This window comes from Helianthus annuus, chromosome 3 (genome assembly GCF_002127325.2).
Source record: "Helianthus annuus cultivar XRQ/B chromosome 3, HanXRQr2.0-SUNRISE, whole genome shotgun sequence".
NCBI classification, from domain to species: Eukaryota; Viridiplantae; Streptophyta; class Magnoliopsida; order Asterales; family Asteraceae; genus Helianthus; species Helianthus annuus.
In genome coordinates, this window is record NC_035435.2 from 40,064,348 (window position 1) to 40,089,982 (window position 25,635).

Below are 25,635 nucleotides of genomic sequence, written 5' to 3' on the forward strand. Positions count from 1 at the left end.
CCTGTTATTATATCGAGTCCCTCTATTTCAACGGAAGCAAGGACAGTGGAAAAGAATGGTTCCTAATGGATATATACATCCATCTAATATTGCTGAAGCAGTCTCTGGGGTACCATTGGCCAATCCTACTTTATACTTAACGCTTAGAGTTTTTAACAGGCAAATTTAAAGATTTACAAAAATCCATTGTCTATGAAAGACTTATCTGAACCTGAATTAAGTAATACTCTAGCATGAGCGTTATTGATAAAGAAAGTACCTGTTGTGACATTGTCATCCTGAATAGCTTCTTGAGCATCCATTTGAGAGTTTCCAGCGTTGGTCTTCTTAGTCTCTCCAGGCTTCTTGGTTTTATTTGGGCATTTTGTTTTAATGTGCCCTATTTCATTGCAACCATAGCAGGTCGCGTCTCCCAACTTCTTGCAATCCAAGGTCTTATGCCCCTTGGACTTGCAGATTCCACAATGTAAAGACTGGGATTCAAATCTGCATTTCCCGAGGTGGTATTTCCTACAGGTTTTTCATCTCGTCTTCTTACCTAACTGCTGGTTGTCTCTCGAGTCCTTGCATTCATGGGTCTCGAGATCCACCTCTTTACAGATGACACATCCCCTGGTCTGCTCATAGAAACATCTTCCAAAGTGCTTCTTCCCGCAGGTTTTACATTCGGGTTTTGCCTCCTTTAGCTTGAACTGGCTATAGTTTGAATCGGTCTTACCCTTTTTATAACCCTTATTTGGGGTGTCATCGCACTTTTGCTTATGATCCTTCAACGCACGGTCCACAGCGTTGTTTACGGCTATATTTATCATAGCCTGTAACTCGGTGCCCGGTAAATTCAGTCTTGCATCATCATTCTGATTAACTGGATGATTGCGAGTTTCAGAAGGGTCGGCCATGATGATGCTTTGAAGGCTACAAACCAAGTAGTAGTACTTTGATCATACAGTGAATTGTCGAACTTGATAATTAAATAGCCATGGTGCGAATAAACCATATAGGCCAATAGATACTAGTTAGTTTATTTGATTATGTTTTGCCTAAGTTTTTAAATAAACCATCTTTGGCATTTTAAATGGAATATAATCCTTCATATTTATTAGACAGGGGACATAAATCACGACTGCCAATGTCGTACCGACATTTTATAGCACAAAGGCTTGTTCTAAAGGACTTTTGATGGCACAGAGGCCTTGTCACTAGGGAAATTTTAAAACGTAATCAATGATTCCTTTGGATCGGAAAATTTCATAGTTCATGGTCTTGACAAGAAGTTATGAAATAAGACTATCTTTTTCATGTATACATCCTTACCCGTAGGTATACATCCCAGATGGATGTTTAGATGTGTACATCATGTTCGACGTTTATTAGTCATGATTCCTACTGATCATTTAGGCTAAATGAGGGGTTTGGAGGATTTCTAATATAAGGATGACAAGTGTGATTTCATCGCATCACCCATTGTCAGGAGTGTTAACACGTTTTCAGGTGTTTAACAAGGATCTGAATCTCTTTAAACAGGTCTTACCATCGTAGCCAGGTCTCAAATGACATTCAAGCTAGGTTATACCCTTCGAGACTCTTTTTTAATATAAATACTGGCAGGAAAGGAATGATATTTATTTTATTCAGGATTTTTATTATAATTATCTTGGATTTAATTAAAATACAACCATGGCACAAAAGGCCAAGTCACAAGGGCAATTATAAACCATGATTTTGTAGAATCAAGGTGTTTAGGCTTGAACGTTGTTCAGTGCCTTTTCTTGACAGGGAGTTGTAGACTACGACTGTCTTTTGTCTTTTATGACAATGAATATGGCCCGTAAGCGTTATATCCCTAATGGATGCTTAAATCATAAAATAAGAAAGGATTTCGGGAGAATCCAATATAAGGATGATTTATGCGATTTTACCGAACCACGTCTGCCAGGAATGTTAACATGTTTACAGGTGTAAACAAGGATTTTGAACCTTTAGAATAGGCTTATATGAATTCACTAAAATTTATAACCTATGGTTTTTAATAACCATTTTATTTAATTTGATAAATATATAACTGTTCAGGATCCTTATCATGAATCCTATATTATAAGTTAATAATGGCACACAAGGCCTAGTCACGTGGACAAGTTTAATTTATAAGCCCAGGTTTTATGGAATCAAGGCATTAAGGTTTGAATAAAAATCCATTACCTTTTGACAGTGAGTTGCAGGCTACCACTGTCTTTAGTCCCAGAGGACGTTAATTATTACCCGTAGGCACTTCATCCTCAAAGGATGGTTATACAATTACAGGGAATTTACATTAACCCAATTTTAAAGATGGCCTATGTGATTTTTACTGCATCACAATTTGCCCAACATGCTAACATACTTACAGATGTTAACAAAATTTTGGAATCTTTTAGACAGGTTCTACCATCTTGGCCATGTCTGCAATGACACTTAGGCTAGGTTTTACCTTTAAGATTCTTTTAATATTTAACGCAGAACAATCCTAAATTGAGATGTTATCAAGGATCTGAATCTAATTGTGGAACTACCATCTTGGCCCTGTCTTACCTGACACATGAGCTAGGTCTTGTCCTTTTTAGATTTTGCCATCTTATAATAATGGTAGATCTTATAATAGGAACGTTATTTGAAATCTAACCGTCCTATTAAAATTTAAACAGGTACATGGTTGCCCTAAACGGGACTTCTAAGGAATAATGTTGTCCGCGAAGGGACTGAAAGATAAATATGTCCTTGTAAGGACTACTAAGGAAACGATCTACAGCAAAAGGAGTTTCTTCTTCATTTTGTTTCTGAATGTCTTCTCCTTGGTTGCACGTTAATCCTAGTCGCAGTACGAAGCTCGGCCTTCCCTAGGCTTCTAATGGGGAGAATTTCTATTACGGCTTCTTTGCTTGGCGACATATCAAAAATATATAGAATTGAAAGCAAAAATTCTAGAATAGAGATGAGGGTATTCCTATGTTAAGTCTAGACTCAGAAGGTCAAGGAATGTGCTATTGTGTCATTGAGATTAAACACAAAAGGCTAGTGTTTAATTCACTCAACGTTGGCTCTGATACCAACCTGTCACACCCCGATATTTACACGTGTCACCGGTGGGCCCGGTGGGGAGTACGTGACGTAGTTGATATCATCATAGTCAAACCACACAATTTAAATGCACAGCGGAAGCAAAAGATAAATATATTACAATCCGATATAAAGTAATATCCAAGTATTACAAACGGAAAGTAAAAGATCCACAGGCGGACCGCAAATAAAATAAAACATTGTTCAACAGACTTCAGGCATCTAAGCTTGCGAGACTTCTATTTGATGCTAGGAGAGACCAGCCTATTACGCGTAGTACCTGCACTTAGTCTTTTTGGGAAAATACGTCAGTTGGTAAATACAATTTAACTGACTCATTTTGAAAAATGTTTTAAAATTGATTTGAATGCCCGCGGCACAAAACTTTTTATAACTTGGGATCATTATTTGCTTATAATCTTGTAAAAGAATTACATGCTTGTTGTGCGTTCAGTTGTCCGGGTCGTACCGGGTTAAAGATTAATAGACACACCACATAGTATAGTTCTGCCGCGAGATTTCTTCTCGTACCGACTGTTATACTTTATTGATTTTAATGCACTACGGGTGTACGCCTACACCCGTGTGCTAAGGTCGTGGCCATTCTTTGAATGATGCCAAGGATATCCGGGACATGTTCATTAAACCCCCAAAGGCGTTAAACAAACAAAACAACAGTTTCAAACGGGTTTTTTTTTACAACACTTAACCACCGACTGGTTAAGGTCAATTACCCGACCAAGCGGTATTTTATATACCGTACCCCAAGCCCGTATAAGGGAAAATAAGTTAAATGTATTTACCTGAGCAAATTTATACAATTTATCCCAGCCGTATACCACCAAGCAAGTACAGATAGCTTTTACTGGGCTCCTAAATCTAGAACGAAGGTTTTTAATAAACTATTAGATTCCTAACGGGTCTTTAATTAAGCCTATGCTTAGACCGGTTAGTTTTCAAAAGGAAGACACGGTTCAAACGCATGATAAAGCGAAGACCGGTTTAGAATGTGGTTTTGACCCGAAAATCTTGCATACTTGTTTAATATGGGTAACTTAATCACATTCTGGATTTTGAGACAGAAATGACATGGTTTGACCCGTTTCGGCTAATATGCGTAAACTAGTTACACAAGCCGATCCAAACGCGTAAAGTGCGTAACGAGTAACCACAAGAGTCATGAACAGGTTTCCTAAGTTAATATGCCTTAAACATGTTGTGATATCAGTATGATACCTTCCATTATGCCCAAATGGTTTTAAACCCAAACTATGCCTTATAAGGGCATTTTGGTCATTTTAAAGGGAGTAAAAGAGTTTAAATAATAACCTGGGTTACAGGTCTGATTAAATCAGTAAATATACTTAATTTAATAAGTTATAACAGTAGAGCATCATATATATGTGAAATTTATTACTTATAACCATACTATGCTCCGCAGGGGCATTTTAGTAATTTCACATAGGCCTAAAAGGTCAAAACTGAAAACCTGAGTTTAAAGCTTTCCTTACTGTCAAAATATAAAAATTTACTGAATATATCAGTAGGCATCAACCCTTATATGTTTAAAATAGTTTTCGTACATATTATGCGTTAAAAACGCTTAAAAAGGCGATTTGGAGCCTTTTCCGGGTTTTCTGTAGGTCCCTCGGAGGTTGAGGTTAAACCTTATCCTTGTTATGTTTAACACACTAGCAAGTGCGGAATCCAAGCTAGAATGCAAACCGGTAGTTTATATGAGAACACAAGCTACAAAGAGAAAGGTAGACACACAAGATATCAAAGTTTTCTCTTGTATTTCAGTGGACACGGTTACAGCCATTGACCAAACTGAAAATACGCTCTCTACAAGACTAAGTTCACTCACACTTTTTCTGCTAAATAAAGTGAACACATTACATGGGTATATATACCTAACACAGCTCGTCTGGTCGAAGGATCAGATAGACTGATCGAAGGATCATCTATCGATCTGAAACCTATCGAAGGATCCACATATACCTCGAAGGATGATATCCTTCGAGGTCCATCAACATCCATCGAAGGTTTATCTTTCGAGCTCATCGAAGGATCTAAACAATCCTTCGATGACTCATCCTTCGACACAAAACATGTTACAACCATGTTCTAACTGTTTGGCCAAGTCAAACCAGGAGGATGGTTGACTTGGTCAAACTTACATCAAACACACATATTAACGAACCTAAGACGTAACCCAGACTAACAAAAGACATCGTTTTATATCATGACAAAATACAGACAAAGTACAGACACAAGTGCACCAACAAACTCCCCATTGGCTGTAGCTTTGTCTCGATCTTCGTGTCTTCAAGTCTCTGACGTCCTTTCAAGTCTTCAATGTTGGAGGATCTTCAAAGTCTTTACGTCTTGAAAGCAGAAAGTGTATCAACAAACTCCCCGTTTCATGTAGGAAGTGTGTTGACAAACTCCCCCTTAACATAAGCTCCCCCTTGAGTTATGCTCGTAAAAGACTTGATCCTTATAGCTTGAGATCCTTGTGGTGTTGATGATGGTCAGCGGAAACTCGATCATTTTCATCTTTTGAGGGCCTTCACGTCGTGTCTTCATTCCGAAGCTTGTCATCGACCATGTTCTCCTTGCCTTTAGAATCTGCACATGCAAGAAATCTAAACGCGTAATGAGAACAACTGCTTGGAATATAGTTTATATAAACAAATGACACACGAATGACCATGTCACAATCAAACACCGTCCGACAGTTTGAAAGTTTAGTAAATTTGTCAGTTTTAGTTTCTAACTTTCAAAACTTACAAATTTCGACCGTTTATGAAGATTTAGTCAATTCGGTTTTCGTTCAGGTTTCAGGCAACGAAGACTCGAGTTCCAACATCGTACGATCGAAAATAAAATAGAAATAAAATCTTTTTGGCTTTTATAAAGTTTATATTAAAACACACCTAAAATCTTTTTGGTATTTTTGAATTTTTCAAATGTAAAGACTGAAAGCAGTAAATAAATATATACAGACATTCTTTTTGCGAGTTTCGAGGGTAAGAGAATCATATCAGTGCACGGTCAAGCCAAAACACTCTCTTTGTTCAGTTAGTTAACGTTAAGATAAGCATCCTATAACAATTATCGGTATTGTTGTCCACATAGGCTCAACTCATCAGATGTAATCATGGCGAGGGGATACGTTGAGGTATGATTTATACTTACCGACCGGTGTTCATCCACATCACGACACATTCCCGTATCAAGGTATGCACGAGGATTCATCTTACCGGTGAGTATACCGATTATCATCTGTTTGACCGTATATGATGTGAGATTCTCACTTATTTTGATTTGAAAACAAGCCCTATGTGATAGAATCACTTATTGATGAGGAACTTGATTTTCATATGCATGAGGGCACAGGAGCAAGTCCGTGAACAGGTCAGTACTTCCGTACAGCAGAGAGACCAACTTGACTCCCGGATAAATGTGATATTTTATCACTTATTTGTTTGGACATGTGATTGTTTATCACTTATTGAGGTCGAATGCAGTATGTACACGTATGTATAGTATCATGGAAGATCTAGACTTGCGTCCCCGTTATTTTTCGGTAAAAGATACAACCATGATACCCAGATGATAAGCAGCATAAAGACCGAATATCTCAGAACCTCGGCAATCTCTCAAACGAAATTTCGGTACTAAGACCATATGCCAATGAATGGTTCCCACCTGGTCTTCAGTCGATTTAAGATTTATATCACCCTGCACACTTTAAAATGATTGTGAGCCTACCGATACATCTTATATAGAGCTGCTTATCGTTTTTTTCATTTAAGGTTTAAAGAGGTTTGGATAGACCACTGATGTACTATCATTTTCTCTTTTGCTCGCCAGGAAACTCATTTTTGTTTTTCTATTGTTTTTGTGTTTTTGAAATTTTTCGATGTTTTTGGATTTTCAGATTTTTGGATTTACTCCCCCTAAAATCAATAAACTAAGACAAATTTAAAACACAAAGGTATTTACAAAAAATGATTTTCCAATGTTGGTTTACTCTTGCTTGACCTTAATGCCGTTTACCAATAATAAAAAGTCAAATCTAGATTTGTCAAACGCTTTGGTAAATAGGTCGGCACGTTGGTCATCGGTGTGGACCTTAACAACATCGATTAGCCTTTTATCAAAGCAATCACGTATGAAGTGATATTTGTTATCGATGTGTTTGGTCTTTGAGTGTTGCACAGGATTTCTAGTGATCTGTAATGCAGCAGAATTATCAACGTAAATAGGAGTAGTTAGGAATTCAAAACCGTAGTCGCGTAATTGTTGTTGGATCCAAAGGACTTGGGAGCAACAACTTGAGGCAGCAATGTATTCAGCTTCGCATGTTGAAGTAGCGACACACGTTTGCTTCTTGCACTGCCATGTGACTAGGCGATTTCCTAAAAACTGACATCCAGCCGTTGTGTATTTGCCGTCGATTTTGCATCCGCCAAAATCAGAATCACTGAAAGCGATCAAGTCAAAGTTATTATCCCTAGGGTACCATAGACCGGTGTCAGGACAACCCTTCAAATAACGAAAAATCCTTTTTACAGCTGCAAGATGTGAGGCCTTCGGGTTAACTTGATATTTGGCAAGCAGGCACGTTGGGTACATTATATCTGGCCTTGATGCTGTGAGGTACATAAGAGATCCGATCATTGCGCGGTAATATGAGGGGTTAACAGCTTCACCCTTCAAGTCTGGAGTAATTCCATGATTTTGTGGCAATGGGGTACCAATGGGCGTTGCATCAGACATCTGGAACCGGCTCAAGATGTCGCCAACATATTTAGTCTGATGAATGAATATCCCAGACTCCGTTTGTTGTACTTGTAGGCCCAAAAAGAAGGTCATTTCCCCCATAGCACTCATCTCGAATTTATCCTGCATAATGCGCTCGAAATTCCTACACAAGACATCATTAGTAGAACCAAAAATAATATCATCGACGTATACCTGTACCAGAAGAAGATCTCCATCTTGTTCTTTGATAAAAAGAGTACAGTCGATAAGACCCCTTCGAAAACCGTTCTCCAGCAAGTAATTAGATAAGGTTGCATACCAAGCTCGCGGTGCTTGATGAAGACCATAGAGAGCTTTGTTGAGCAACCAAACCCGATCGGGATGAGTAGGATCTTCAAAACCTGGAGGCTGTTCGACGTACACTTCTTCTTCAACCACACCATGTAAGAATGCACTTTTGACGTCCATCTGGTAAACCTTGAATCCTTTGAATGAGGCATAAGCCAGAAAGATCCGAATTGCTTCCAGACGTGCAACAGGTGCATACACTTCGTTGTAGTCGATCCCTTCAATCTGACGAAAAACTTGAACGACCAAACGTGCTTTGTTCCGGATAACAACTCCGCGGTCATCTTTTTTGCATTTAAACACCCAACGGGTACCAATCTTCTTGTAACCAGCAGGTTTCTCTACGAGTTTCCAGACACCTAGCTTCTTGAATTGTTGCAGTTCTTCCTGCATTGCTTCCACCCAGGAATCATCTTTCAATGCCTCCTTCCAAGATCTAGGCTCTTCTTGGCTAACATAGCAGACGAAAGACCAATCATTTTGTTGTCCCGATTCTCGTATCTCAGCATACAAGCCAGCATTTTCGTTATTTCTGATTTGATTCCTTGTCCTTACACCACTGAGAACATCACCTATAATATTCTGCTGAGGATGAATGTTATGAATTCGGTTTTCAGGAATTGGAGGAATTTCAACATTGGTCCTCAAGTTATTGATATTTAAATTCCCGATATCATTCTGAAGCTGTTGAGTTGTAGAAGATGATGCATTTTCTTCTTGGACAATTGGCGCAGACACTGGATCCGTTGCTTCTGAAGTACCTTGCACCGGACCCCGTGCTTCACCATCATTTGCATCAACATACTCCTCATCTTCCGATGACAAATTGTAGTCGACAGCATCATTAAACACCTCATTTGAAACGAGATTGTTGACAGAAGAAGATGCTTGTGAGTCAACAATGATTGGGCGAACTAACTGAGAGCCAGTCGCATTCTCGCTTTCAGACAACATTTGAGCAATTGCATTGTCATCATCAAATGTCGGCAGATTGAATGAGTCGAAAAGACCATCATAATCGAACATCCATGGATCTCCAGTAGGCTTCGGTGGATTAGAATATCTTTGAACTTTTACTTCACCCCACTCTTCAATCTTTTTGGTAGTCAGGTTCCATACGCGCAGATTAGGAGTAGCATACCCAAGGAAGTAACCTTCGATAGCTTTGGCACCAAACTTCCCGTCAGGCTCAATCATGGTACATGGTGCACCAAAAGGTTCTAGATATTCCAAGTCAGGAGTCTTCTTGTGTAGGAGTTCGAAACACGTTTTGCCATGTCTTTTCACTGTGAGAACCCTGTTAACGTGTAGCAAGCCGAGGCAACAGCTTCAGTCCAGAATCGAACTGGAAGCTGAGACTCAACCAACATGGTTCTTGCAGTCTCAATTAAGGTTCTGTTCTTTCTTTCAGCGACTCCGTTTTGTTGTGGCGTGTACCGAGAGCTGTATTCATGAAGGATTCCTTTTGCAGTGCAAAATTCATCCATAACCCTGTTTTTGAACTCGGTTCCGTTGTCGCTTCGAATTCGCCTCACCTTTAGATTATAAAGATTTTCCAACAAGGTGATCAAATTCTTTAGAATTTCTGGAGTCTCGCTCTTGTGGACCATGAAAGCAACCCATGAAAATCTTGAATAGTCATCAGTGACTACCAAGCAGAAAACTTCCCCGTGCACACTCTTGTGTTTGACTGGGCCGAAAAGGTCCATATGCAGACGTTCGAGTGGCATGTTTACAGTGTTAACCTTCTTCAATGGATGTGATTTCTTGATCTGCTTCCCTTTCTGACACGGCACACAGACATCTTGAAGTTGAAAATTCTTCACATTGACACCTCTCACCAGATTGTTTTTGACAAGGTGATTCATTTTTCTGAGGTGAATATGACCCATCCGTCTGTGCCAAGAGATCGTCTCCTTTTCAGTGGCTTTTGAAATAAAGCAAGTAACTTGTTTGGACTTAGTTATTGCTTGGCTCATATCGAGGACATACAAATCATTAACTCTTGGTGCTGATAAGAGAATCCATTCTTCGGGAATCTTGAATCCTGGCTTCAGCACATAACAACCGGCATCATTAAAATGCACGGTAAACTTCTTGTCGCAGGTCTGAGAAACACTCAGGAGATTGTGATCCAACTGTTGCACATAATTGATTTTGTCGAAACTCACAACTCCATTTGAGATCATTCCCTCGCCGGTGATATACCCTCCTTTGTCTCCAGCAAACACGACATATCCTCCTCTTATACTTCGCACATCGAAAAGAAGACGATAGTCGCCCGTCATGTGCCTGGAAGCCCCACTATCAACAATCCAATGACTATTAATAGTTCCTCCTAGAGCCGCCTGCACATGCAACTAACTTATCAGTTTGAGAGGGGGACCCAAGCCTTTGTGGACTTGGGTCGTCCTTGATCATCAAGGAAAGTGATTTCAATCACTTGATGATTAGGAAAAAGAACCTGTGGTGCTCCCCCTGATTGAATTACCTGCTTTTGCTTCCAAGCTGTTTGTCTCTTACTAGTATTTGAATTTATTGTTTTAGCATTTACTGGTTTTACAGTTTCAGGTTTTGCTTGTACAGGTTTTTCTTCTTTGACCTCTGATTTTAAGGCCTTTTCAATTACCTTTTGATTCTTTTGCTTTAACTTCTTTTCCATTTCTTTCAAGACACGTGGGTCTTGTTTCGGGGAAACTGATCGTTTTTGGTAATCGATTTCTTGGGGAGCACTCGTTTTTGACTTCAGCTTTTGCACGTGTGGGCAATATCTTACAATATGCCCAACTGTGCCACATTCAAAACATGTTCTCCGCTCTACAAACTTCGGAGAAACATGTTGATGACCAGACGGAGAACCAGACAATGAACTTTGTGATCTAGACGTGCTTGGACCTAAATCACATCCGTTGGTGTGTTGGGTGTAATTATTCTGATCATTTCGTTTTAAAATTCTAACTTGTTTTACAAAATCAACGTTAGATTTATCCTGAAATGTTTCAAGTTTGTCTGAACCCGTGGATCCAACAAAGTTCATTTTCGGTTCTCGTTTCTTAACAGGAGCTCTTTTGTTTTGCACCTTTTGTTGTTGAACCTTAGGTTGCTCAACCTTTGATTGTTGAATTTTAGGTTGTGCAGCCTTAGGTTGAGTAGCCTTAGACTGTTCAACTTTAGGTTGTTGAACCTTTGGTTGTTCAGTCTTAGGCTGCTGAACTTTAGGTGCTTGAACATTCTTGTTCTGAGCCTTCTTTCCCTGTACCTTACCCTTTCTGGAGTTGACTTGTTGTTTTCGCTCAATTGGTAGTTTTTGGATTCCGTATTGTTTTCTAATTTGTTCACACGGAATTGGATCACATTGAGTGACGGTAACTTTGCCACTTTTGTTCCCCAAAAACTTATCAGTGCATCCTTCAAAAATTTGCTCAATTAAATCTTGATTTACATTTTTAATTGGAAAATCTTTGTTAGAGTAGATTTTGCTATCTCCTTTGAGCGTGTACAACAAATTATTCCCTTCAAGGTTAGATACAAGGGACTCCATTGCTTTTGACATTTCAGTCTTACTCGGTTTCACTGGTGGATCACACAGGATGTGATTCTCGATTGGAATATCTGTTGTAACCGAGTTAGACTGTTGTTTCACAATTTCTTCAGATTCATCGTCCGAAGAATCAGCATCCTCAACAATGGGAGGACTCTGTTCCTTAACACACGATGAATCTGTCACATTCTCAGATTCTGACTGACCCGAGGATGATGTACCAGTTGTGAACCCGAGGCCTGCTGCAAAGTCATCTAGACCGAGTGGCACAGTAGGTTCAAAACGGGGCATATCCTCGTCATCAGGCAATTTGGAGTAATTGTGATTCATTGGGGGAGGACATGATTTGAATCCAATACATTTTGCATCCACCTTTTTCTTTTGAACGTCAATGATGTGATCCAATACATAGCGGGAATTGGAATAGCTTTCCAGTTTCTGCTTAATTGTCTCACATTCACATCGAGCTGTTGCTAACTCTACCATTTGCTTTTCAATTGTGTCAATAAGATTATTGTTAGCATGTTGTTTTCGCAAAACAGTCTTTTGTAATTCTAAAACATCATGTCTTAATGACGCAATTGTTGCTTTAAATTCCTTTTCATTTCTGGTTAAAAACAAGTTAGCTTCGGTTGCTTTAGAAAGATCTACAATCAATTCTTGATTTTGTTTGTGTGTGATTTCAAACTGACTTTCCTTTTCTGCATATTTTAAACACTTTGCACATTCAATAGGAACAGAAATAGAGTCAGAATTAGTATCACATACCTGAGAAGTCTGACCTTCTACATGAGCCATAAAGGCTGTATGAAAAGAAAAAGATCCATCTTCAGAGAAGAACTGAGCAAGCTTCTCGGAAGTTCCAGCAGATTTCTGGCAGAGAATAGATCTCCTCTTGCATAATGCTTCAGCTTCAGCCAAAAGCTCATCAACTTCCAAATCTAAAGCATCACTTGATAAATCACCAGCATCAAGTGATTCCCCATCCATGCTCCCACTATAACCGGAACTATCTTCATCTTCTGAAGATTCACCAGCAGACACGGGTTCTACTACCTTCTCAATCACTTTAGCATAACATGTTGTTCCACCATTTCCTCCTTCTCCAAGCTGAAGGTTCCAGTTACAGATTTCAGCAGCTTGAACAACCAATCCTCTGTGGGGATTAGTGTTTGTGGATCCAGATGCATTTCCTCCAACGGGAACTATTGATCTGATAGAATTGTTGTTCAGTTGCTGTTGTGGTTGTCCTTGATTCCTGAAGGGATTCTGATTTCCTTGCTTAGGTGGCTTCTGACACTCCCACTTGAAGTGACCCTTTTCACCACAATTGAAGCAAGTGACAACATTCTTATCAAAACCATACTTGGTGTTGTTGTTGCTATCCAAGTTGGTTCTCCCCGTCCTTTCCATAAACTCCTTTGCTCTTCGAATTGCACTAGCAAGAGCCCATTTGATATCCATCATTTCAAACTCTTCTCTATCCACTTGCTGATAATCTTCATTGGTTAGATTGATATTCCCAATCTGACCTGCGATCAATCCACAATAAGCACTAACCAAGGTGTTCAACATCTCCATATGCTCCTTGGCTATTTCGACACTGACTTTGGAAAAGTTGGAAGTGTCTAATCTGACTGTGTTCGGATTGGAAGTGGCTTGAAAGTTTGAAGAGCTTCCATAAAACCCTTGCTGTTGTGGTTGTTGCTGCTGAGCTCTGCTTGGGTCTAAGAAAGGCGGTGGTGTGAATTGCTGAGCTGTCGGTTGCACATACTGTTGTTGAGAAGAAGAATCTGGTCTTGAATACATCTTCGTGTATGCTGAAGGATCAAACTGATTTGTTGTGGAAAGTCCGGTATTTGAGATGAAAGCTCTTTGAAGCTTCGCGTGTTGAGAGGCTGGTGTTTCTCCACTGATACCTCCTGCAATCCCATAGTACATCTCTGGATTTTGAGGAGTTAGTGTTCTTTTTGCCTTAAGCTTTTCTTCTACATCCTTGTTCTCCAATTTTTGAATTAACTCATAGACAGTGATTGTGTCTAGAACACCATTTTGTTTGAGAATTTCAAGAAAACTGCTCCACTTTGGTGGTAAGCTATCAGCGAATCTCTGCACCATTTCTTGTGGAGTGGCAGTGACTTTAAAAGCAAACATCTCGCTCAACAAGTGATGGAACCTTGTAGATAACTCTGCCAAAGTCTCATTCTCCATACACGTGAATCCTTCAAACTCTTTCTTCAGTAATTCTTGCTTGATCTTTCTAGATTGAGCATTTCCTTCACATCGTAACGTGAGCATATCCCACAAGCTTTTAGTAGTCGTGCAGTAAACAAACTGGTGGTAAATGTCTCTGTGAAGAGCTTGTGTGAGAATCATGAATGCTTTCTTTTCTAACTCAAATTTCTTCTTATCATCATCAGACATAGTGCTGTAAGTTGTTGGATTAGATCCTGCAACTTCCAAATCATTGTCAAATGCGGTGAAGAAGCACATCCATAGATCTTGACCTTGCCCCTGAACATAAGTTCTCAGCCTTTCTTTCCACCATCCCCAATCATTGATGTGATTTAGCTTTGGCAGTTTTGTGCTTGTACCAGTTTCACTGTCGTTCTGCATCATTGCTTGAATGCTGCTGCTTTGATTTGTCACCAATGCCCATTGATTTGCAGTTATCATTGCAGCTTGAGGTGGGGCAATAGCCCGCATCCATGCAGTTTTGTCGAAATCTGACGCAGATTGCATAGCTGATGATTGTGTAGCTGATGATTGTGGAGTCAAAGTTGTTTGAGTCCACACGGTTGGATCCCACTGACCGTTTGTTCCCATTTTATAAAAATTAATATATTAAGTGAAAATTGATTTAAAATTTGAAAAACAAGTTTTCCCTTTTTAAAAATTTAATTTTCACAAACTATGTTAATATCTCGAATGAAAACAACCAGCCGAAGGATCCCTGATCGAAAGACCTGAAAAACACAAACTTGTTAAACTTAAACAGACTAGGATCGAAGGATCAATACTTGTTCGAAGGATCAACAGTGTTCGAAAGATCACTGTTGAATTTCGAACAATGACTTCGAAAGATTCTCCAATCGAAAGATCCTTATCTTTCGAATAAGAACTGTAGATCGAAATATATATCCTTCGAAAAGATTCCTTGGATCGAAGGATAAGTCACAAACTTCGAAGGATGTTCGAAGGATGATTATCTATCAAACTTCCTTTGATCGAAAGATGATCTTTCGACTTCGAAGGATATCCTTTGATCTGTACTGACACCGTTGCCAAAAAGTGACAGGTTGGTGAAAAAGGTGATTGGTTGGTAGAGAACTTTCGGCAGAAGGTATGTTCAGACCATACTTTCTACCAAAACAGATTTGACCAATAAAATATTACCTAAAAAAGAAGGTTCTTATCCAGAAAACCGGTCACCGGAGTAAGCCGGAATTTGGCCGGAAATTACCAAACTTCTTAAAAACAAGTTTTTAAGTTACCCAACCCGTCCTTTAACACACCCGGTTAGTTTAGAACACGTTTTTACGTCTAGAAATGCGAGAAAAACACTAAAAACGGGTGCTAAACCATGTGAGTTTTTGTCCAAACACTCCAAAGTCTTGTATAAACTCAGTTTTTAACAAGGAAAAGAGCCACGGCTCTGATACCACCTGTAGGTCCCTCGGAGGTTGAGGTTAAACCTTATCCTTGTTATGTTTAACACACTAGCAAGTGCGGAATCCAAGCTAGAATGCAAACCGGTAGTTTATATGAGAACACAAGCTACAAAGAGAAAGGTAGACACACAAGATATCAAAGTTTTCTCTTGTATTTCAGTGGACACGGTTACAGCCCTTGACCAAACTGAAAATACGCTCTCTACAAGACTAAGTTCACTCACACTTTTTCTGCTAAATAAAGTGAACACATTACATGGGTATATATACCCAACACAGCTCATCTGGTCGAAGGATCAGATAGACTGATCGAAGGATCATCTATCGATCTGAAACCTATCGAAGGATCCACATATACCTCGAAGGATGATATCCTTCGAGGTCCATCAACATCCATCGAAGGTTTATCTTTCGAGCTCATCGAAGGATCTAAACAATCCTTCGATGACTCATCCTTCGACACAAAACATGTTACAACCATGTTCTAACTGTTTGGCCAAGTCAAACCAGGAGGATGGTTGACTTGGTCAAACTTACATCAAACACACATATTAACGAACCTAAGACGTAACCCAGACTAACAGAAGACATCGTTTTGTATCATGACAAAATACAGACAAAGTACATACACAAGTGCACCAACATTTTCAAAGGAAAGTTGATGTTTTTATTATTCCAGAAGGCTCAAAATATTTTATTTATCATATTAGATCAGTAGAAAAAGGTTTGGCATCAAAATGATTTGTAAAACTCATTTTATAGCCCAAAAGGGCAAAACCGGCAATTACCGAATCAAGCCTATCAGCCTATGTTATGCTCAGCCTAAAAATAAATAAAAATCTTTAAAAAATTCCAAAATATTATTTTATATCAGTAGGTAAAAAGTTTGGTATCAAAAATTGGGTTTAGATAGGTTATATGCTAATTACGCCGTTTAATTAATAAAAGTCTTTCTAATTACGCTATTGAGCATAACTTCTAATCTAGACCTCAAACTGATGTCAAATTTTAGGGACAAGTTTATAATTCATTAGTGAAGGTTTCTATCCTTCCACATTTTCAAAAATATTGTTTTATGGTCAAAAGGGCATAACGGTCAACATTTAGGCATTTAACGGAAACTTGCATGAACTAGGATTTCTATGGAACCAAGTTGTATAACCTCGGAGGGTTATACTAACCTATAATATGGTCCTAATGGAATCCTAAGGCATATCTAAACTAAGCCAAATCGAGTCAGAACTGAAAGTCAAAGCAAAAATCAACTTTTGCGACTTCCGGTTCCGAACCGAGCCTATACTTAGAATTGTCGGGTTGAACATGCTTAGGCATGTTCAACTAATATTTACCTAGTTATTAATGTGGCAAAACTGATTTTATGACTTTTAAATTAATAGTTATGCATTTTATTTAAAATTAACTCGTTTGACTTTCATTTGACCCGACAATTAAACTAAGTAAACGTGGAAATTAGGAGGCGCCCTTCTAAGGGTTAAACACCTACCTAATTACGGTCACGTAGCCATGTTCGTTGCGAACAATGACTCAACCGTTTAAAAGTCAAAGCGTTTATCGCAAACGCTTGACTTTTCGGTTTAACGCTAATTAATTAAACTAAGTACGAAAGGACACTTACAAAGGTCCAAGCAAGGAGGGAATTGATCTTGGATGTTCAGGTATGAAGCACAAAGGCCCCAAATTAGAACAATGAGATCAAGGTGTGAATGAGAGCAAACTCAAGTGGGTATTTACAGGTTTTTGAGAACCTTTAGGATCGTTTCTCGTAAACCGTGATCAAATCTGAGCCCTACACCTCCTACCCATGGTTTTACATTACAATGGGCAGCCCCTAGAATTTCCCAAAACCATGTGCAATGTGGGAAATAGCTGGAAAGTATCTGGAAAGCACTTTCTGCCCAGATGGGGGCCTCGCGTGACGCCTAGGTACCCTCGCGTCACGCCTAGCCTCCCTTCTACAGTTTCAAGCAGAATTGACAGAATAGGTCCATGCACATGTTTCAGTCCATTTTCGATATGTTTAAGGCCCGTTAAGCCAACTTTATGGCCCTAAAATGATGCTTAAACATTGGGGACATGAAACATGCACAAAAACATGACGGATGTCGGTTCGTTTGGCCGTACGGTCATTTTGTGCGTCGAATTATGACGAAACACGGACGGATGCTAAAAATGGTCCAAATTACGCGACGAATGGAATTTTATCATGCCACACACTAAAATAAAATATTTTAGTGCTTACATAAATTTTTGGGTGTCCGGGGATATTCAGAATGCGAGATATGCGCAAAAGTGCAAACTTGTGCACTTTTTGACACTTTTAGTCCCTGCATGACATAAAAGTTTATTTTTGCGCACTAAACACCTCTAAGCCTATATCTAAGCTATATAAAGGATAAATATGGTATGTTTAACTTATGGTCATACTCCGGAAGGTCCGATTCTATACGAATCGACATACTTTTGCAGTTTGACGCAATTAGTCCCTTAATTGCGTAAAGTAGCGCGAAATGTCGTTTAATGATATCTAAGCCTTCCATGGCCCATAATAGTCATTCCCAAGCATATATTTAAATATTACTATGCTCCCGTTTGCTTAAATGGTCACCGAATGGCGTAGATTCAAAAGTTGACGCTTTAGGCCCTTCTATTGCGCAAACTTGCGCATTTCATCATTTATTAGCATTGAAGCCTCATCTAATCCATATTAGGCATCCTTGAAAGTATTATTAAACATTACGATGCTTCGGGTTCTCTGAAAGGTCATTCAGAGGTATAATTAAACATATTGACACTTTTAGACCCTCTAACTTGCAAAGTTGCGCGTAACTTTACTTATAGGCATAAAAACCTTAGACGACCAATAATTGGCATTCCCGAGAGTAAAATAAAATACCATGAAGCTCCCGGTAGGTTAAAAGGTCACTCAGAAGTAAGAATTTACATATTGACGCTTTTAACCCTTTATTGCGCAAACTTTCAATTAATTACTCAAACGGCTACACTTAATCATCAAGTGGCAAATTTGTGAATATAAACATCGTAAGAGGTTATTTAAAACTAACTTTAGGTATGCTAACACGTTCAGTCCTTTTATAATCAAAGTTTTTGATTTTCGAAAAATTAGTCCCTAAATTTCACTGTTTGACTTCGTTAGGGTTTATTACACGTGTCAATACATCATTGGACGTGATTTTACGAGGTGTTACATCCTCACCCCCTTAAAAGAAATCTCGACCTCGAGATTTTCAAAAATGCTGGAAGTACTTTTTGTCGGACAGTGGATTTAACTTCCACAGCCTATTTGGGCCTCTAGAGGCATCCTAAATGACCTTTATAATAGGTTCTTGTTTTCTTCCGTAGATCCTAATTCTGACGATCCTTAATCGATACGGGCTTCTTATCATATCACAGATATGCATATCTTTATGTGATAATGCTTCTTGACTTATTGTTGAAATACATCCTTAAATCATTAGTGTGGGTCTCATTGCGAGTTTCACCAAGCTCCTCTAATAGGTTTTAGCTTATAAGCTATTTGATCTTGATACATTCGATTCCTTCGAATGGTTCTATATATTCAAAGCTCAACTTATCTTGGTAATTAACAGATTGGCACACCCTTCCAGGGTGATATCTTTGTTGAACCTTATTCCTCACCTCCCTACACTCCCTACTAGTGTAGTAATCTATTCCTGGCTCATACTGGCCTCAGAAACAATGTCTGTCTAGTGCTGGCAATGTCAGCATGTTTACTGGGTTATCCGCTCACTATGCTAACTGTGCCTTGTGCATCAGGTTTGTCACTATGGTTTGTGTGTAAATAGTAGAGTGACAGTATAAGATGTGATGCATGAGTATGTATGTATCAGATAGCAGAAAGCAGTTTAATCATAAATGTAATCAAGCACAGTAATTAAGCACTAATTAAATATTAACTAATTTGTACGGATACCTGGATTTGTGAGGGCTGTCACATTCTCCCGCCGTTAAGAAAATTTCGTCCTGAAATTTTTAGTTCTGCTTCTAGTCGCTGGGGTCTTGGGAAATAAATGGGGGTATTTCTCCTTTATACGATCCTCACGTTCCCATGTGAATTCTGGACCATGTCTTGCATTCCAACGAACTTTGAAGAGCTTGACACTACTCCTGCGGGTTTTGTTAATCTTCCAGTCAGTAACCTCAACTGGTTCCTCTACAAAGTGGAGCGTGTCGTCGATATGAATTTCATCGGCAGGAATGACAACGGTCTCTTGAGTCGGACTCTTCTTTAGGTTTGATACATGGAATGTATCATGAACACCGTTAAGTTCGGCAGGTAAGTCCAACTTGTATGCTACAAGCCCAATCGTTTGCAGAATTCTGAAAGGGCCAATGTATCGCGGATTCAACTTTCCACGCTTTCTGAAGCGTGCCACACCCTTCTAGGGTGAAACGTTCATTAAAACCATATCTCCTACCTCAAACTCTAGAGGTTTCCTTCTTCGGTCCACATAACACTTTTGTCGATCGCGAGCCGCCTTGATGCGATCTCGGATCTGTGCAATCTTGTCTGTGGTTCCCTGAACCACTTCTGGACCAACTAACTGTCTATCACCTGCGTCAGCCCAACAAATCGGTGATCGACATTTGCGTCCGTATAGAGCTTCGAATGGTGCGGCTTGAATACTTGCGTGATAACTATTGTTGTATGAAAAATCGACCAATGGTAGGTGTGTATCTCAACTTCCACTAAATCCATTACGCAAGCTCTCAGCATATCTTCTAATGTCTGGATCGTTCGTTCACTCTGTCCATCCGTTTGTGGTTGAAAAGTTGTACTCAGGTTCAACTGAGATCCGAATGCTTCTTGGAAGGATTGCCAAATCCTTGACACAAACCTTCCGTCTCTATCAGAGATGGTCGAGAGAGGCACTCCATGACGTGCAACTATCTCTCTCATGTATATCTCAGCTAATTTGCTCGTGTTGTCTTTTTCTCTGATTGGCAGGAAATGTGCAGATTTCGTTAACCGGTCTACTATTACCCAAATAGTATCGTGGCCTTTGGGCGTTCTTGGCAGTTTCGTGATGAAATCCATTGAAATCTGTTCCCATTTCCATTTGGGTATTTTAGGTTGCTGCAAAAGTCCTGAAGGCTTCTGGTATTCGGCTTTTACCTTGGCGCACGTTAAACAGTTGCTAACATAAACTGCAACATCGCCTTTCATCCTAGGCCACCAGTAGAAATCCTTAAGATCTTGGTACATCTTATCCGCTCCTGGATGGATAGAGTACCGTGACTTGTGAGCTTCATCGAAAATAACTTTTCTCAAACCACCAAACAGAGGAACCCAAATTCGTCTCATGATACATAAAGTTCCTTCCCCGTTTGGTACTAACTGCTTCTCCATCCCATGGAGATATTCCTCTTCAATGTTCCTTTCTTTGAGAGCTTCTTTCTGCGCGGCACGAATGCGCAATGAAAGATCTGTCTGGACAATCATCTCTAGAGGCCTAACCCTTATTGTCACACCCCAACCGATGGCGGAAACATCGGGATGAGACGTACAAACTGTTCAAAGACATCATAACACTACATGTGACAATATAATGAAATTTCATTTATTAAAATTGCAAAGTTTCATACATTGTCATAAAAGGAAATAACAAACATTAAACATAGTTTATTTCAAAAGTGGGTTTCTAGGCCATCCTATTCATTTCTTCAAATCTTGACTTCCTCATCCTGCAGTATGCATTTAAAATAAAGTCAACAAAACATGTTGGCGAGTACACAAGTTTGAATATAGTATAATATGTTTGAAATAGTTTAACATGATCAAATCCACGTGAATACATGATTTCATATTAACAGTTATACTCGTAACGATGAATCTATGTGTTCAAACCAAAGTTTAACGCAATTAACATAGCCTAACCCTAAAAGGGTGGTAACATAGAATAAAAACCTAACAATACCCATAATATTATGGGAGGGGCGTTTCTCAACCTACAGCGCTGCCATTGTTAGGGGAGGCTTGCAAAGTTAATGAACACACAGTCATAAATGTTTAACATTAGCATAACATGATTAACATGAGTCAAATAGATTCACAAGAAATGTGGATAGATAGTGCAAAAATGTTTAACATAGTGTTTTTGATATAGGAAATGCATACTACACCCAAAAGTGTAAAAAGAAAATGGGTCATGTATACTCACCTTAGAGTGCGTTGCGTATTTCTTGGAAAAGATAAAGAATCAGGGATTTTCCAAAGAGAATTTGCACAAGAGAATTACCCTATTAAGTTTGAGGATTGTTAATTATTAGGAATTGAGAGATTATTTAATTAACAAGGCAAAAATAATATTTCTAAAACAATAATCATATGTTTCACATTTTCATATTTAAAGAAATATATGACAATTTATTTATAAATAAATGAGTAAAATAAATACTGATTTTTATATAATATTACTAATTTTACCAAAGGTTGGATTAAATAAATAATAATAATTATGATATATATTCTGATTTAAATATATAAATTCAGATTAAAATTCTGGTTTTAATTAAAATACTAAATCTGATTTTTAAAAATATAAATTCTGATATAATAACAATAATAATTCTGATTTAAATAATAAATCTGATTATATAAATAATATTTCTGTTTTAAATAAAGTAAAAATAATAATTCTGGTTTTTAAAATATAGATTCTGATTTTAGATAAAATAATACTTCTGATTTTATAATATAAATTCTGATTAAAACAATAAATCTGAACAGTAGGAATATTAAGTTCAGATTTTTAAATAACAAATAATAATTCTGAAGATTTATAAATAAATTCTGATTTTATAGAATTCTGATTTAAATGAATAATAATTCTGATTACAAATTCTGATTAAATAAAATGATAAATCTGTTAATAATAATATCTAATAATAATATTATTAATATTAATAATAATATTAATAATAATAATAATATCTGAATTATAATAATAATAATAATAATATTAATAAATATAAAAGAACTGAAACATAAAGAATTCGTAAGACGGAATCGGAAATGGTTACCGGTGGCAATGGCGATTCGCGGCGGTGGTAGATGGTGGTGAACTCCGGCGAAGGTGGTGGGCGGAGGTGGTCCGGTGAGTCGTCGTGAAGAAGAAGGGTTCGGGTTCGCGGTTTGTTTCGGATGATCGGTTTCGGTTTCGATGATCGAGAGTGAAAGGGAGGTATGGATTGGGGTTGAGTCGGGTTTATATAGGAGTGAAAGGAGGTCGGTTACGGCCATGAAAGGTCGAGTCCGATCATCTATCAACCGGAGAAGACAAACAGTTCCGGCGGTTTTTATTAAATTTGAATCATTTAATGTCGGGTTAAATATAATACGGGTTCATGAATTGTCGGATGTGGCATGCCCGGCCGAGTGGTTAGTTTGTTGGTTGTTATAGAAGAGGTCACGAGTTCGATCCGGTTCCATGCGTTTCTTTGGGGTTTAACCCCCCTTTTTTTTTATAACAGTTAACATGACTAACTGGGTTAGCCACTAACTGAGTTTTCTGACTCAATTAGTGCTGCCCTTTAATAATATTAACCCAGTTAGCTGAAATAACTGGGTTTTCACTAACAAGGTTAGTTTAATTAACCAAAATACTCAAAATCATAAAAAAATCAGTTTTTAATATTTATTTATTTAATTTTAATTATTAGTTTATTTATTTAAAATAATATAAAAATTATTTTAACCCAAATTTTGATATTTTTACCGAATTAACGTATAAATTCCCAATTTTTGTACGGTTTAGGGTAATCTCTTGGCAACGATGAATTTAAGAGCTGAGATTAAGATGTAATTTCACTGTTTTTACGTGTTTGACATAGTTTGACGTGTTTTAACGTGTGATAACATAACATAGTATCAAACAACCATATGATCAAAACCATGCAGTTTTCATTATGATTTCAAGTCTCGAGTACCATTTGGGAATAGAATCAAATACCACAAAGGTACAACTTACAAAAATAGAAAGTACAAGCAGACTTGCCAAAAATGGAAAGATTGAAAATACGAGATGTTACAGTCTCCCCTACTTTGGGAGATTTCGTCCTCGAAATCTTAAGAAGAAGACTGATTCGTGTTCCCAAACTTGAAATGAAGATAACACTCAAATATAAAGCTTCGTTGAAAACGAAAAAGAGTTGGCAACTACCTCTGAGGTAAGGAAATCACCCCTGGCTCATTGGTGAAGTTGAAAATTCAGAGAAGCTAATCGTCAAGGTAAGGAAATCACTCCTATCTTGATGATATTAGCATAAAATTTAGAACAATCCACATGACACACTTAGTTAACAAGATTAACGTATCACTGGCATGTGAATAAACATGTCAACCCATCGTGTACCGCAATTAAAAGACTTAACATGACCACTAGAATACGGGCGGGCGCTACTCCTATAGCACTACGCATAGTGCTATACATGTTAAGGTGTGGGTTAAAAGACAAGTTCATCACATAAGAATAACCCAGTAATCACGAATCCAGTATAACATATTAGTATGCATGTATTAAATTGAAATTATATAACGTACAAATGTAAAACACATGAAAAAATGAGATAGCATAAAAGAGATTTAACGTAAAACATAATAATTGAGATAACATAAAAAGAGATTTATCATAAAAACATGGATTGTCACGGAACGTAACATAAGACTATTCCAAAGTGATTCGAAATCCTTTTCGAATTAAGGAGACGTGCTTTGGCCTAATAGACAAACACTCTCATCGAGGAGCGACTAACGATGTTTGTCCTTCCAGTTACTACACGTCCTTAATCGATTGGGAAAATCGAAACTTTGGCGAGATCGAAAATCAAGGAATGGGACTAGTTACCAAGATGCGAGTTTCACCTCTAACTTGATAACATCGTACCCTGATGTGGTTGGTACTCATCCAAAGATGAGGGTCCACTAGAATATGAAATGGAAACTCCCATCAAGGTTTGGATATCACTCCTAACTTGAGGGTAGATTTCATGCAAAAAGTCAAAGTATAGCTGAGTGAAAATCATCACCAAGTGTGGGAATCACCCCTATCTTGATGAATCTTTTCGATTGTGTTGTAAGAGTGTCTTCAAAGCTTCCATGTGTGTATTGTGTTAGCCTTAGGAAAGGCTTGTATATTAGAAGTCCAAAAGAATAGAGGGAAGCAAGGAAGAGAGAATGGAATATTGTCTTAAACAGCAAATAAATGAGAAAGCTCCTAAACTATAGACTAGGTAAAAGCATGGCATTCCTAATTCCCTATAGTTATGGCTCTGATACCAATCTGGTATCAGAGTACTCTTACTATATACTAGGGAAAAGTATAGCAATCTACCTAATTCCCTATAGTTATGGTTCTGATACCAATCTGGTATCAGAGTACCCCTACTATAGACTAGGGAAGAGTATAGCAATTCTACCTAATTCCCTATAGTTATGGCTCTGATACCAATCTGTCACACCCCAACCGATGGCGGAAACATCGGGATGAGACGTACAAACTGTTCAAAGACATCATAACACTACATGTGACAATATAATGAAATTTCATTTATTAAAATTGCAAAGTTTCATACATTGTCATAAAAGGAAATAACAAACATTAAACATAGTTTATTTCAAAAGTGGGTTTCTAGGCCATCCTATTCATTTCTTCAAATCTTGACTTCCTCATCCTGCAGTATGCATTTAAAATAAAGTCAACAAAACATGTTGGCGAGTACACAAGTTTGAATATAGTATAATATGTTTGAAATAGTTTAACATGATCAAATCCACGTGAATACATGATTTCATATTAACAGTTATACTCGTAACGATGAATCTATGTGTTCAAACCAAAGTTTAACGCAATTAACATAGCCTAACCCTAAAAGGGTGGTAACATAGAATAAAAACCTAACAATACCCATAATATTATGGGAGGGGCGTTTCTCAACCTACAGCGCTGCCATTGTTAGGGGAGGCTTGCAAAGTTAATGAACACACAGTCATAAATGTTTAACATTAGCATAACATGATTAACATGAGTCAAATAGATTCACAAGAAATGTGGATAGATAGTGCAAAAATGTTTAACATAGTGTTTTTGATATAGGAAATGCATACTACACCCAAAAGTGTAAAAAGAAAATGGGTCATGTATACTCACC